General features: G+C 35.1%; 2 long non-coding RNA genes across 2 annotated transcripts in view; one reads left to right on the top strand and one right to left on the bottom strand.

Moving 5' to 3' along the window:
• LOC134797799 (uncharacterized) overlaps window positions 1–17,307 on the top strand; it is a 153,886-nt gene that overhangs the window by 98,731 nt on the left and 37,848 nt on the right. The gene's annotated exons all lie outside the window — the stretch shown is intronic.
• LOC134797282 (uncharacterized) lies at window positions 14,104–17,012 on the bottom strand. The gene is made up of 3 exons (XR_010145063.1): window positions 16,427–17,012; window positions 15,949–16,222; window positions 14,104–15,501 (listed from the first exon to the last, which is right to left on the bottom strand). It is a non-coding gene; the product is annotated as an uncharacterized LOC134797282 (long non-coding RNA).

The raw sequence follows: 17,307 nt of genomic DNA, 5'->3' as shown, positions 1-17,307 counted from the left end.
GTTCCGTAAACGTAAGCCGGGTCAAAAAATTCAATCGCATCACAGTAAGTAATAAGTGAACGCCTCGTGGCAGTAACGCACGAAAAATAACATTGCAAATTGTCGGCAATGAGGCGCGCGCGGGTGCAAGCGTACGCATCTGTGTGCGTGCATTACACACACAAATACAGTCTCTCACGCCCCGTCAGAGCGACGGGTATATTCAGCTTGAAATCTCAAAATTGACTTTTAGCTCAGCTCCCGTTTCGTCTTAAGTCAATGGACGTAGTCAACGCTATCTTTGAATCTTATTCCATTATACATGGTAGCCAAAAAATAAGTGCATTCCCGTTGCGTTGGTTTTGGGATTATACTGAGCAACTTTTACTATGAGACCAACCCCGAAATCGCGGAAAAAAAATTACCCTCCCATAGAAAATGGACCAGCCATAATGTATGAAATAGCCAAATTTTTTTACGCGATTTCGGGGTTGGTCCCGTAATAAAAGATGCTCAGTATAATCCCAAAACCTTCCTGGCAACGGGAATGCACTTATTTTTTGGCCAACCTAACTGCTATATCGTCGTCTAGTGCCCACAACACAAGCTTTACCGTGGTTTGGTGTGTGTGTGTTTACTGTAGGACTAAGTAGCTCGATTTGTGTAAGATAATGCCATAAATGCAATAATGTTAATTAATTTATCCATTTTATTTAAGTGTATTCCCAAGTAGCATTGCAAGCTGTATATAAGCTGTATTAAAGTTTATTTGTATACTATAAGCTGTACAGTTAGGCTGTACAAAGGCTGTATAAGCGCTTATACAGCCCTTATAAGTAAAAAAAGGGCCCAAATTATACAGCCTTTGGCGTTATTAGAGCTGTAGAGTAGCTGTATAAGCAATACATAAGCTGCATAATAGCTGCATTACAGCTATATTTTGGTGTAACAGGAAACCTTAACACTACAGATAATCTCTTATAAGTACGATATAAGAATATAAGTTTTAAATGAGTTATAAGAAAGAATTACAAAAGAATAATAATCATTTAAGAAACTAAAATGTCTTAATCTTGTTCATTCGTAATATAGTAATGGCGACAATAAAGTGTTATAGTGGATGGTAAAAGTAAAAGTAAATATTATACAGGACTTGAATGGAATATTACATTATTGGTAAGTGCGGATTATTATTTATTGTGAACCTGTGTATCTTTTCTGGCAAAATATTTACGCGCCTGCAAAATAACAAAGAGAAACCATAAGGAAAATATCAAAAATCGGTAAAGTTACTGTTTGTTTTTAAGGTTAGAGTATCAAAAATATTTATAAATATTAATTCTAAGGCTAAACAATTTATTTTAGCTGGTAATCATAACACGGCGTTAGTCTGCTAAATATTTGCGAGTATTTCTTTAATTATATTTTCAAATAGGTTTTTTTTTATTGTAAAATGGCGACAATTTTTAAACAGCCTACAGGATAGTTGGAGAGCATTATAATCTTAGTAGCTGTGCTGTGTAATAAATGGAGTGTCTTTTACAGCTTTTGTAATTAAAACAGCTTTATAATAGAATATTTGTATTCGTTTGGCTGTATTTCGGTTCTCCGTACATAAGTTATAATTCTCTTTAGAGATCCGTATAACAAATAAAAAACCTGTAGGTACTGTAACTGTCATATATTCCTTTAGTTTTATAATACACTTATTTCAGAAATCATTACACTACTATACTTATACGAGTGTAAAATTACGCCAAAAGATTGTTATAAGCGACTCTATCAGTAATACAGAAAAAAGCTGTACTATAGCTGCCATTTATTCATTTGGTTTTATAATATCCTTACAGACAGAAGTTATACAACTACTATTCTTATAGGAGAGTAAGATTACGCCATAAGAAATAGCTTTAAAAAGGGGTTGACAGATACATTTGTACAGCTACAAGTGCCAAGTGATACTACAATACAGCCTGTATACAGCTTTTACGATAAAATTAGCTTGTAGTGTTTCACAACACTTAATGTTTTAAAACGGAGTTGACAGATACTTTTGTACAGCTAAAAGTGCCAAGTGTTACTACAATACAGCCTGTATACAGCTTTTACGATAGAATTAGCTTGTAGTCTCTCACAACACTTTTAGTTTAATAGTAGAATTTTTATATTCTGATAAAGCACCCCATGCTTCCGCAGAATCCTTTATAATGATTTTATACAGCTTGAGCTGTATAATATCTGTAAAGTACCTTTTATACAGCTTAAATCTTTTCTGACACTCTTATACGCCCCTTAAATCACTCTAAGTTCTTAATTCGCTGCTATATTGATGTTGCCGACACTTCCATGCTACTTGGGTTGCCACTCTCTCATAGCTTTATTTCAGATAAACTAATTAATATGTGTTAAAGTTACATTTGCACTGCTTTTCCATGACACCCATTTAAATTTTTATTTAACTTATTGAGATAAGACAACTGAACATCTAATAGCAAATTCTTGAACGGTAGTCGATTAAATTCATTCTAAATTCAACCATCTCGCACTTAATTTAGTTTAACGCTAGTAGAATGAGGTTAGAACCGAGCTAGAATCCAATACGTTTTCTATCTTATTTTAATTAGATTTTGATAAAATTTAATAAAGTGGTTTACATGGACAAAAAAAATAGATTATTGGAAATTTCGCGCACTGGTAGATAGTAAAATGATCTTATTTTATCTTAATTTTCGAAGTCATACCAATGTGTTCATTGTGACCCATTATTTAATTTACCGACGCCACAGAGGGAAACGCAAACTGATAGATTTTACGCGCACCATACAGTTCTATTTTTAAAATACTGCCAAACAAGTAAATACTTTAAACATTAAAGCTTTTTCATCTTGAGTGTAAAGTAATTTGTTAATATAATTATTTTTTGTTTTTTATTGTAGGACGTATTACAATCTATAAATTGTAAATACAGATGTAAATTACAATGAAAAAATCAACGATGATCAACTCTGGCTAACGTGGGACCCGAACCCACATCCTTGGATTCCCGGTCCAATGCATTACCAATTCCGCCAGCTATCCGTCAATCAATAACGCGAATCATGATGGTAATGGTGAATCGTTGATTTTTCATTATGATTGACATCTGTATTTATTTACAATTTATATGTAGATTGTAATGTAAATTGCTGCAATTAAGTTAGGATACAACTTTAAGATACTTTTAAGCGATAAATTTCATTTTAATTGGATTTGTAATGTTTTAGAATTAGTATTTTCCTCGCGTTGGTGTCGTGAAAAATGTTAGATCGACGTCAAAGTTAATTCACCTCTCGTCCCTTGAAATTCTTTTCTATTTTGCAATCTGTCGCTTGTTAAATATTAATTAGCACGAGTATACAACAACTTTGCTCCCTTGTTAAACAAATTAACTTTTACACTGAAGTCAGTTTCTTCATTAAGAACACGCGAGTTGAATTATTTCAACGTCAATAATTTTAAGCAAGTTTGAATGGATGATGGGTCAAACCGAGAGTTCTGCGTGACTTTGAAGTACAGTAAACTCTGTTACGCGTTTCCAAGAGAACTTTATACAAATACTGGTAGCAATTGACTTTAAATAACTAAAAGGTTCGGGTTGTCCTGACCGGAATTGCTGTTTTAGTTCAATTATAAACTTCTATTTAGATCAAATATAAAGGGATCCGGTTGAGAACGACTAATGTACTTACCTAGATATACACGGTGGGTAAAAAATCATTGCATTCGCGAAAAATAATCCATCCCTCCCATAGTAAATGGACTAGCCAAAGTGACATTTGGGGTTGGTCCCATAGTCATTTCTCAGTATAATCCCAAAACCTCCCTGGCAACGGGAATGCAGTTATTTTTAGCCACCCTGTATAAGCGCATGTTCTTGTATCTAATTGAATACTAGATTTAGATTTATCCATTTCATAATACAGATTACATTATTAATTGCAGGCGTGTCAATCTACAAGAATTCATATTCGACCAATACTAGTAAAATTTCTCAAAGTTTTGTTTATTCTAGCGGGCAAAGGACCCTTCACAATTTCACATAGCATGATCCATTATACTCTTGTTCATTTTAAAAATAGTTTCGAAATATAATTTCCTTCACGTAACTAGCCGTGTAGTTACTAATTAGTTTGTAAGTCACCTGAGTTATCAAAGCTTTAAAGAACTTTCGGAAAAGATATATTATACAAGTCTTCAAGCGCTAACATCGTCTTTAAACCCAGACATGTTGTGGGTTCAGTGACATTCTTGTGTAGGTATTTCTAATAAACTGTCGCAAACAAGAAGAAATTGCATGTTTAACACGTTGGTTGCCCACCATGCTTCACCTAAAGTGTTGCTCCCACGCCCCATACAAATTGAGTGGTCCCACCGTTGATGCGGCCACACAGAGAAGATTATGTGATCCCACTGGTGATGCTCATGGCTACACAGAGAAGATCACGTGATCCCACCGGTGATGCTCATGGCAGCTAGCGTGTTAATACAACATATAAGAATATTAAAGTACAGTAGACATCAATAGTGGTGGATGAAACAACGAACTCTAGAATTATTTTCAAAATTTTGTTTTAATCTCCTTAAATTTTAAAACATTAATACTTATTGCTTTTTTAGGGTTCCGTACCCAAAGAGTAAAACGGGACCCTATTACTAAGACTTCGCTGTCCGTCCGTCCGTCCGTCCGTCCGTCTGTCACCAGGCTGTATCTCACGAACCGTGATAGTTGAAATTTTCACAGATGATGTAGGTAGGTATTTCTGTTGCCGCTATAACAACAAATACTAAAAACAGAATAAAATAAAGATTTAAATGGGGCTCCCATACAACAAACGTGATTTTTAACCAAAGTTAAGCAACGTCGGGAGTGGTCAGTACTTGGATGGGTGACCGTTTTTTTTTTGTTTTTTTTTTTTTTTTTTTGTTATATGGTACGGAACCCTTCGTGCGCTTGCCCGACTCGCACTTGCCCAATTTTTTTTTTTCAAATAGCTAGAAATATATATCTCTACAGTTTGCGTTCAAAAGTATCTGTAACTGACTGATTTTATTATGCTACATAAAGAGAAATACCTACCTACTTTTATTAATTTATCCATGGTATAATAATATACTCCGGGTACTCTCTTCCCGTCTTTTCTAGGTCACCTAACTGACACAAGCCTACGTCATCATGTGACAGCGCTATATGATAATATGCGATAGCGCTATATATAGCGGCCATGTTATTATGAAGTAGGCCTGTGTCACTCTGGGAAGAGAAAACCATGTTTTATTAGACTATGAATTTATCAGAGAACGGTAGACTCTTTTGACGCGTAGTCTGAGGGCCTACCGCGGAAACCGAAACTAGCAAATTGCGGGGATCTTTCTCTTTTACTCCAAAGGCGTAATTAGAGTGACAGAGAAAGATGCCCGCAATTAGCGAACTTCGATTTTCGCGGTTATAGCCCTGATCCGCCACTTTGGATGCTGCCTGATCATAGATAGAAAAAAAATATTGGAAAATAAAAATCCAGTTAAATAAAGTCATCTACTTAAATATAATAAGCATGTATTGACGAAAAAGTCAAGGGCCGTCTTTTTTTTTCAAGGCTGTACTCATTTTCATTAGTAACGGAACATTGACTAGGAGTTTTTTTTCTAATGTTTTGTTCTGGTTTGCCAAAACGCTACACTGCCTTATTCGCTCCATAAAATAATAAAAAATTCACGGTGTTGATTTATATATCCTGCAGTAAAAGTGTTGAAAAATTTATTAAAGGCATTAAAAACACACTTTTGAGCCGGTATTACCTACATACTTTTGAATGAATAAATACTAAAGCTTTTATTTATTCTTTACCGTTTACATAAATGGGTAAAAAATTTATATTACACATTCTAACATATTAAGCAATCAAATTTAAATAACGCACATTTTTAACATATACTTAATTAGGAAAACTCACACACAACCATAATAAAAATGAATAAATAACATTTTTTTACAGAATAATATAGAGGGGCGTTTTATATAAGTGCAATTATAATCATCTAAAGAACGGATCATTAAAATTACTTTATCCTAGTTAATTTTTAGCAATTTTTAGTAATAAAAATGCAATATTGTTTCATAATACTTTGTCAATATTGCCTATAATTCCATACATAGCTTGCATAGAAAAAAAACCTTGAAAAAGTTTGTCTATTTCTAATAATGGCCTCTTCCTCCATCGATCATTTCTTTTGGCAATGTTTGACATAGTAGGCAATGCTGAGGAAGTTTACGATTCTTATAACTAGGCACATGATTATTCTTTGGTGTTAAAACTTTATACCTACCGATCAGTCTACCGATATTCTTTTTTTTTCAATAGAAAAAAATATGATTACGTAAGTACCTATCTTGAATAAGTAGAGGGGAGATTTTTCTACATTATTACAGGTGTGCATCCAAAGCAGAAACATTTTCTAAGGTCAATATTACGTATTCAATTCTACAGATGCTAGAATCACCCATTAAATACGTCACACAGCCTTGATAAATGTAAACAAAATGGCGGCTGCAATGCCCTAGCGGCAGCTTGACGCTAACGCCTGCATTTAATCATGGTTTAAAGCTTGTTTAATTAATGGTTACACCAGCCCTTGCTGTATGCTATCATAAATTAATTTACCCTGTATGAATTTACAGTCTTCAGCAACAGCGACGAGGTCAAGAAAGCTGTTACCTCAACAGTTTTGTAATTTTTAATCTGTACTAACCCGTGTGGGTGTCAAACCCGTTATGAAACACAGTTTTGTGAATAAAAATGTGTAATGCTAGCTCCAATGACAAATAATTTGTGAGACTAACTTAATTTCGATTTTTGTTTCACATTTTATAGTCACGGAATACAAACTCTTTTTGACGTGATAACGTCTTATAAATCGATGAACACCGGTAGCATGCACGAAAAAGTGTCACGGTGTGGACAGATCTCCATGGTAACGTTGTGCACAAATCTCTATGGTAACGTTACAGCCACGTTTTCTTATGACAACCATATTTTTTCTATTTTTCTACTATTCATCACGTACACTCAGCATCAATAGTAGCGGATGAAACAAAGCGCCAAAAGTATCTGACATCGCAAATAACTTTTCCAAATAGAGATACATTTCTAAAATTCACGTTCAAGCTTATACATACACTTTTTGAATAATACCTATTTATAAGAGTTATACGTCTTATTTATAACTAATGTCTAAAGGGGCCCACTGATTACCAGTCCGCCGGACAATATCGGCCTGTCAGTTAAAAGCAAAATTTGACAGCTCCAAACAACTGACAGGCTGATGTTGTCCGGCGAACTGGTAATCTGTGGGTCAAAAGTATTTAAGTATCAAGTAAACAAATGTAATACCTACTTATAAATTCGTCCAAGATCATTCAAAGCATTAATTCGACGAAAATTACTGTTAATTTAGAGGATTAAACTTAGTTATAGTTTATGTTCTACTTAGTTATTCTATCTGCTTAAATACCTGTGAGTAATTCAATTTTGGGTGAATTCTAGATTTAAAGGAGATGAATTGAAAGTTTAAACTTTCAATTCATCTCCTTTGCAAACTTATTTATTTAAGAGAAATTAATTTCATTACAATTACAAATTGCAAACTTATTTATTTTAGAGAAATTAATTTCTCTAGAGAAATAATTGCTCTAAATTTGTATTGTTATACATAATTACCAAAAGTATTACAATAGGTACCTACACATATTTAACAAAATATCATTAATAACTACAATCACTTAATAAAACGTATTAACTTCAAAATCTCCTTTAGCCTTGATATACAAACGCAAATATTTGTTAAAATATTTAATAATATGCCGCAGTAAAAATTTACAAACTATGTTTAAGCCAACCTGTAGCAGGATATAATTAATATTATGTAGGTATGAGTGAATTACAAAAAAAATGCACGTAATTAAGTGCAGTTAAGAAGCTGTGATTAGTCTTAACTTAATTGATTCATTTGTGTTACGAAAATTAACTATATAAATTGTATTGTATTCATTGTACTTAATTCGTACACATATAACTCTATAGCATACCTACGCTAACACACTTTCATGCATCTAACTTAAATAGAAATGGCTTAACTGTGGTAACACAATGGAATCAATTAACTTTAGACTAATTACAGGTCCTTAACTACGAGAATGTAATTTTTTTGCAATTGGCTTGTATATTACATAACGTCATACATCGCGTTGTATTCGTCGGAGACTCAGAAACAATAAGTGCCACTGACGACACTTTGCCCACATTTTCTTTTTGATTGAATACTGGTCAACAAGGGAGTAATATAAAATCACTGTCCAAAGTTTTTATTGCGGTCAAGCGATATGTTACCAAAGATTCCTTTTTTCACACCGTATCTTTCCCATGTAATGTTAAGAAATAATGAACTTTATTCTCTGAGTCATGATGTCCTTTTCAGAATAACGCGGTTAATTCAAATGCGATATTGTGAAAGGAAATGTGTGTAGACGTATTTTTCTCTTTACAGTTGATCTGTTTTGTTTTTTGTTGAGAAAACGTTTTGGAAGGCATGATTGATGTTTATGAAAAAACTAGCCAATCGCAAGCCGGACCACGGGCCCTGTAGGGTTTCGTATAAATAATTTCGCCGAAATAATTTTTAGCTTGTAAGATTTTACTATTGTACCTATGTATGTTAGTTTGTAAGGTATGTATTTATGGGCCTTAGTTGCCTGATAATAAATGATATTTGATTTGATTTAAAATACAATAAACAAAGGCTACACAAAAAGTTTACAAACAAAAGAGCGTATATTTTTGTTTGTGTCCCTCTCTCTCTCTTAACATACGCAAGAAAGATAGGAGATCTTACTTTCTTGCCTATATTGAGGACAGCATGGCAGTTTTTCGACGATAACACCAAAATATTTTTTTTTCATTTAAAAGAAATTATCGTAATAATTTTTCTGAAAAACAAAATGCTTTAGATGTATGGAATGCATCCCAATCTTAAAAAAAACTTCATCTTTACATTAGAAATTACAAATCATAGCGAGATTTTTGAGTGTAATGGCTATGAGTCAAAGCTTAGTTTCACACATACACACACACACTACAAACACACAAACACACACATACACCACACACACACACACACACACACACACACACACACACACACTACACACAAACACACACACACACACACTACACACACACACACACACACACACACACACACACACACACACACACACACACACACACACACACACACTACACACACACACACACACATAGACTAGTTTCTAAACTTAACTTTTTGGATACGGAACCCTAAAAACGCTCCGAATATTGGGCTCTAGAAATAAATATATTTCTATACATTTCTTAGACTATATATATTTTTATGCTTGTATTTTAGCAATCAACCGTAAAACTGAACCATAGGGGATCCGTAGAAATCTGGGTTCCTTAAGGATAAGTCGTGATCACCTGAAAATGAGCTAATGCCTATTATAACATTTCTTAATAAACCTATATTATACTAGCTGTGCCCGCGGCTCCGCCCGCGTGGAATTCGGTCTGTGTCAGTAAGCGGCTAATTACTAATCCTAATTTCTCTCCGAGGCGGAACTTGAAGTAAAGTTGACAGATGGATATGCTAGAGGACTGCAGTCTAGATAAAATATTTTACAATTAGGTACCACTAAATAAAACTACACTCCAAAATCAATAGATTTTTTTGCTCTTATTCAAATTTTACACGTGATTTAAACGCACGACAGAGTAGTAGATGTATATCGGACGATACAGTTAAGGTATACGCGCGCGAGCGAAAGCGAAGCGGCCTGCCTGGCTAGAGCGCTACTCACTGTGGTCTTCTTCAGACTCCTGAGGAAGACCACGTGCCCCTTGTAACCTCAATGCGTTGCGAGACTTTCGCGAATGATTGGATTTTTTTCTGGAAAGCATGGTAATGCGTATTAAATGCGAGTCCCAAATCGTTTGACTCCGCAAACGACCAGTGCCGTTTTGATGCCCTAAGCATTTGTAGACCATGGTGCCCCCTCTCCCTAGGGCCAAAATTGACAGTGCTGCAGCAGTAACGTTGCAACAGAGTAATGTTAAAAAACGCGAGCGAAGCGAGCGCGAAAATTTTTCGATATAAAAACGCAATTTGATAGACAGTTGTACATTTTTACTTTTAGTATGGAAATCAGTCACATCATTTTATCACGAAAATTGACAGTGCTGCAGCAGTAACGTTGCAACAGAGTAATGCTGCTGCAGTCGCTATACCTTAGAAAGTGATTGAAAACGCGAACGAAGCGAGCGCGAAAATCTTTCGATATAAAAACGCAATTTGATAGACAGTTGTAAATTTTTACTTTTAGTATGGAAATCAGTCACATCATTTTATCACGAAAATTGGCAGTGTTGCAGCAGTAACGTTGCAACAGAGTAATGCTGCTGCAGTCGCCATACCTTACAAAGTTATTGAAAACGCGAGCGAAGCTAGCGCGAAAATTTTTCGATATAAAAACGCAATTTGATAGACAGTTGTACATTTTTACTTTTAGTATGGAAATCAGTCACATAATTTTATTACGAAAATTGACAGTGCTGCAGCAGTAACGTTGCAACAGAGTAATGCTGCTACAGTAGCCATACCTTAGAAAGTAATTGAAAACGCGAACAAAGCGAGCGCGAAAATTTTTCGATATAAAAACGCAATTTGATAGACAGTTGTACATTTCTACTTTTAGCATGGAAATCAGTCACATCATTTTATCACGAAAATTGATAGTGTTGCAGCAGTAACGTTGCAATCGAGTAATGCTGTTGCAGTCGCCATACCTTAGAAAGTGATAGAAAACGCGAGCGAAGCGAGCGCGAAAATTTTTCGATATAAAAACGCAATTTGATAGACAGTTGTACATTTTTACTTTTAGTATGGAAATCAGTGACATCATTTCATCACGAAAATTGACAGTGTTGCAGCAGTAACGTTGCAACAGAGTAATGCTGCTGCAGTCGCTATACCTCAGAAAGGTATTGAAACCGCGAGCGAAACGAGCGCGAAAATTTTTCGATATAAAAACGCAATTTGATAGACAGTTGTAAATTTTTACCTTTAGTATGGAAATCAGTCACATCATTTTATCACGAAAATTGACAGTACTGCAGCAGTAACGTTGCAACAGAGTAATGCTGCTGCAGTCGCTATACCTTAGAAAGTGATTGAAAACGCGAACGAAGCGAGCGCGAAAATCTTTCGATATAAAAACGCAATTTGATAGACAGTTGTAAATTTTTACTTTTAGTATGGAAATCAGTCACATCATTTTATCACGAAAATTGGCAGTGTTGCAGCAGTAACGTTGCAACAGAGTAATGCTGCTGCAGTCGCCATACCTTACAAAGTTATTGAAAACGCGAGCGAAGCTAGCGCGAAAATTTTTCGATATAAAAACGCAATTTGATAGACAGTTGTACATTTTTACTTTTAGTATGGAAATCAGTCACATAATTTTATTACGAAAATTGACAGTGCTGCAGCAGTAACGTTGCAACAGAGTAATGCTGCTACAGTAGCCATACCTTAGAAAGTAATTGAAAACGCGAACAAAGCGAGCGCGAAAATTTTTCGATATAAAAACGCAATTTGATAGACAGTTGTACATTTCTACTTTTAGCATGGAAATCAGTCACATCATTTTATCACGAAAATTGACAGTGTTGCAGCAGTAACGTTGCAATCGAGTAATGCTGTTGCAGTCGCCATACCTTAGAAAGTGATAGAAAACGCGAGCGAAGCGAGCGCGAAAATTTTTCGATATAAAAACGCAATTTGATAGACAGTTGTACATTTTTACTTTTAGTATGGAAATCAGTGACATCATTTCATCACGAAAATTGACAGTGTTGCAGCAGTAACGTTGCAACAGAGTAATGCTGCTGCAGTCGCTATACCTCAGAAAGGTATTGAAACCGCGAGCGAAACGAGCGCGTAAATTTTTCGATATAAAAACGCAATTTGATAGACAGTTGTAAATTTTTACCTTTAGTATGGAAATCAGTCACATCATTTTATCACGAAAATTGACAGTACTGCAGCAGTAACGTTGCAACAGAGTAATGCTGCTGCAGTCGCCATACCTTACAAAGTTATTGAAAACGCGAACAAAGCGAGCGCGAAAATTTTTCGATATAAAAACGCAATTTGATAGACAGTTGTACATTTCTACTTTTAGCATGGAAATCAGTCACATCATTTTATCACGTAATTGACAGTGTTGCAGCAGTAACGTTGCAATCGAGTAATGCTGTTGCAGTCGCCATACCTTAGAAAGTGACAGAAAACGCGAGCGAAGCGAGCGCGAAAATTTTTCGATATAAAAACGCAATTTGATAGACAGTTGTACATTTTTACTTTTAGTATGGAAATCAGTGACATCATTTCATCACGAAAATTGACAGTGTTGCAGCAGTAACGTTGCAACAGAGTAATGCTGCTGCAGTCGCTATACCTCAGAAAGGTATTGAAACCGCGAGCGAAACGAGCGCGAAAATTTTTCGATATAAAAACGCAATTTGATAGACAGTTGTACATTTTTACTTTTAGTATGGAAATCAGTTACATCATTTTATCACGAAAATTTACAGTGCTGCAGCAGTAACGTTGCAACAGAGTAATGCTGCTGCAGTCAATGTTTTTTTTTTTCAAAGTACCCACCTTGTATGAATATGGATTTGATATGGGTGCGATATAATTACGATTAGGTATAATTCACGATGGAGAAAATTAATAATTTTAAATAATTATGCAATTATACGCGTGTGGATAATTATGTGTGTTTTACCACTATGTAACTATGTAAACTCATTTTTAGTTTTCTTTATTAATTAATGTTTACTCAGTTCCCCAAAAGACTGTGCAATGAGGGGCAATTAATTTACTGTCGTTTAATTTTGTTGTATTATTAATTTATTAAATCAACATAATTATTCAATTATTTTTGTTGATATCCGTACCCCCTGTTCTAAACTTAGAGTTAATTTGGCAAAATCTTTCCTCGGTAGCTTATTCATGTCACAACGTACTAAATTCAGCGCCATCTGTTAGTTTACCAGGGTACTCAATAGTGGTAGCACATATTTGAACCAAGTTTGCCCCTCCTTCCTAAGTAGCGCCATTAGATTCAGGGGCAAACTTAAGTCAATCGACTGTTGTGGCTATCCCCCCTTTTAGATGTTGAATTTTTATAGCCTATAACCTGGCCGGGGATTTTCTCGACAGATAAGTAAAGTTTTCATCAAAATCCGTTCAGCCGTTTTCACGTGATGCGCGTTCAAATAAACAGACAAACAGATAAACAGATAAACAGACAAACAGACAAAAATTCTAAAAACTTTTGGAACGTGTTCTGTTATCGATTCTAAGTATCCCCAGCCAACTTTTTTTCAAATATCTTCCATGTACAGACTTTCGACCGTCTTCAGCTTTATTATATGTATAGATTATACTACTTATTAACACTCTCATGTAACCAACAAAATAATAAGCCCCATTCTACCATATGGATCGGATATATCCGTGTCAAAAGTGACGTTTTTGTGTGAAGAAACGTCACTTTTGACACTGACATATACGATCAATGTCATATCTTGACGGTACGGGTAGGTACAGTCAACGGTAAAAATAGGGGTGTAGACAACTTACTTAAAAATATGTCCCATAGTTCTTAATTCACTGACATAAGAGTTATGGGACATATTTTTGAGATGATTTGTACACCCATATTTTTACCGTTGACTGTACTTACTTATTTACAATCGGAGAGTAGAATATGATCTGTTTATTTGTTTTCATTTAACCTATAAGACCTTGTAACCTAAATTTAAATCATAATAATATTGTCCAAAATAAAATGGAAAGCGAAGTATAATAGATTTATTTGATAATAGACTGGTCACATTAAATATTTGCTAAAATACAGGTAAACACAGAAATTTGGATTTTGTAAACAACTGTAAGTATTAATTCTATTATAATGTTTATTTCATAACTAAAATAACACATAATCTAAACATAAAGCTCATTAAAAACTAAACTTAAATATAAATATAAACGAAATATTCAATTGAAATATGGGGCATTATCTATGAAAAGGGACCTTATTGTCGATGGCGCTTGCGCCGCACAGCGTCGCGCGGCATTGTAATTATATCAGAGCATCGTTAATAATGGCGTAAGCGCCATCGACAATAAGGTCCCTTTTCATAGTTAACGTCACATATGAGCAAACAAATTGCTAGGTACCCAAACTGTGATTGTATTCATTAAACATTTTTGAAAATTGAACAATACCCAACATTAAGAGAAATCAAGTTTTTTAGGGGTCATAATTTATTCTACAAAAGATTGTATGTATATTCTGTACCTATACATATTTAGCAGAGATCTGAGGCGCAGAAAACCAGGTAAATTTACCTAATAAGTACAAGGTTTATTTTCAAGTTTACGTGAGAACTGACATTACACACTGACACTAAATTAAAAACACATGATCCGATCAAGGAAAGAAGAAAAAATAACAGTAAATAAATACAAAATGTCACAAAAAATACAATCATTGAAATTTATAATAGTGCATCACAAATGTCATTATTTAGGAAATTATTAAACAAAACAAAATAAACAAATAGGTTCTAATTTAAACATTTGTTTTGGTTTTGATATGAAAGCGATCGTCTTGGTATACACCTGTGGTCCCGCAAAATAGGCGCCAGCAGTTTCGATAAATAACACATTAACGTAATATCTCAATTTAATAGTTCAAAATACCTATAAAGTTCACTAGCGACCCGCCCCGGCTTCGCACGGGTAAACTTAACAAATTATACACCTCAACCTTCCTCAAGAATCACTCCATTGATAACTGAAAACCGTATGAAAATCCGTTAAGTAGTTTTTGAGTTTATCATACAAACACACAAACAGACAGACGCGGCGGGGGACTTAGGTTTTATAAGATCGTAAATCAAGTAAATATCACAGTTATTACTCGATATAAGGGCATAAGAAAATGGAGTGACCCAGTGTCAACTATCTGTGTTTCCATTTTTTACCCTACTTTGATTTGTTTATGGTACTTTTCAAATAAATAACAAACAGTTTACGCATTGACATGCAATCTTTTATTTGTAAAACATTTCCTTTCCCACTTCCATCCAATCTGTTAAGTGAAATCTGTAATAACGGACGACATTCAAAAACGAATAAAAGAAAGCAAACAAGGGGAGCCTAAATTATTTTCACTTTTGTGAAAGAAAGCATCTACAGAGAACATAGATTAAACAAAACTTGGACTCAATTCTGTCGACGTAAAAATCGAAATTAAAAAAACCGGCTAATTGCCAGTCGGACTCGCGCACGAAGGGTTCCATACCATTACGCAGAAAACTGCAAAAAAAAATCACGTTTGTTGTATGGGGCACTTAAATATTAATTTTATTTTGTTTTTAGTATTTGTTGTAATAGCGGCAACAGAGATACACTATCTGTGAAAATTTCAACTGTTAGCTATCACGGTTCATGAGTTACAGCCTGGTGACAGACACACGGACGGACGGACGGACAGACGGACAGCTGAGTCTTAGTAATAGGGTCCCGTTTTTACCCTTTGGGTACGGAACCCTAAAAAGTATAATAGTCAGGTAACGGCATTCACTCTCGTTTTCGTAGAATTTGCAATATTTAGAATAGGATAAAAAGTTAAGTTATTAGATCAAATAATGAAAGGTTAAAATTGGTTTAGTTCAGTGCTTAATTAACTAACCCGTTTTTAAACCGGGTTTACACAATTTCCCGTGCAAAAAGTAGGTGTAGCGTAAAACAAATTAACCGTACCGCAAAAGCCTTTGCTGGCAAAACACTAACCGCATCTTTCCTGTAAATTGCAATGAAAATATTAATTACATTGGTGCACTTTAATAACGCGTTAAGCCGTGCCCGCTGTGAAGGAAATTAAAAATGAAAATAAATAGTAATATTGCGAACACGGTAGTTTACTGAGAGTTGATGGCCAGGCGTGAAATCTCCTTAGTAACACGGATGTATTGCGATTTGGAAGGACAAATTAAAAAACTACATTGCAGTAGAGAGTGATAATATGTACATAATGCTACTACGAGCATGGTATAATAATATACTCCGCCTGGTACTCTATTCCCGTCTTTTCTAGGTCACCTAACTGACACAAGCCTACGTCATCATGCGACAGCGCTATATGATAATATGCGATAGCGCTATATATAGCGGCCATGTTATTGTGACGAAGGCCCGTGTCACTCTGGGAATAGAAGACCATGTTTTATTCGACCATGACTACGAGTAGTTACGGTTTATTGTGTAGCTTATTTTTTGTGTATTGTGTGTGAATTTTCTGTTATCCTTACTTCATTTTTATATTTAATACTTATTTACCTACCAAATAGCTCCTTCTCAGGACCTGGACTTTGCTTGCATAGAATGATTTTCGTGATAAATACTATCCTATGGCCTTCCCCGGGATTAAAACTATCTCAAACTGAGTTCCAGGCTTAATAATAATAATTTTATCTTGAAAACTAGTGATTTATAGGTAAACTGCGGTTGGATCTTCTTCTCAAAAGTTTGCCGACCCCTTCTCTATTCCTAGGAATATCTTCCTACAAAATAAAATCACTGCCACCATCCATACCAGGCACCATACCATACCATATACCAGGTATTGCTAGTGCGACATGGTGAAGGGGGTTGCGCGAACTTCGAGTCAACAATAATTATTAGAGAGGCCGCACAGGCCCGAGAAAAGTGGCGCTTTCTTTTGTCGGAGACCAAGTCTCATTTTGGATCGCTGAGCCAACGGAGTAGGCAAGAGTAAGTATATACCAACCAAATATTGTTTCATATTGCACTTGAAATCCCACGACCCGACTGTGAGTTTCCGATAACAATTCAATACCAATAAAACCTATAAAAATACATACTTTTACGTACGTACCAGAGAGTAGTAAATTAATGAAGACTGTTAACCTCAATACAAAGGCCGCGTGCTTCGTTATTGTTCTAGGAGCCGCTATTTAATAATTTAAAGGGGCCCACTGATTAACAGTCTGCCGGACGGTATCGGCCTGTCAGTTGTTCGGAACCGTCAAAATTTTGTTCTAACTGACAGGCCGATACCGTCCGGCGGACTGTTAATCAGTGGGCCCCTTTAAACACAGT

Source organism: Cydia splendana, chromosome 15, assembly GCF_910591565.1.
Source record: "Cydia splendana chromosome 15, ilCydSple1.2, whole genome shotgun sequence".
Classification (NCBI taxonomy): Eukaryota; Metazoa; Arthropoda; class Insecta; order Lepidoptera; family Tortricidae; genus Cydia; species Cydia splendana.
Note: the sequence above shows the minus strand (reverse complement) of the source record. Positions and strands in the feature narration are given on the sequence as shown.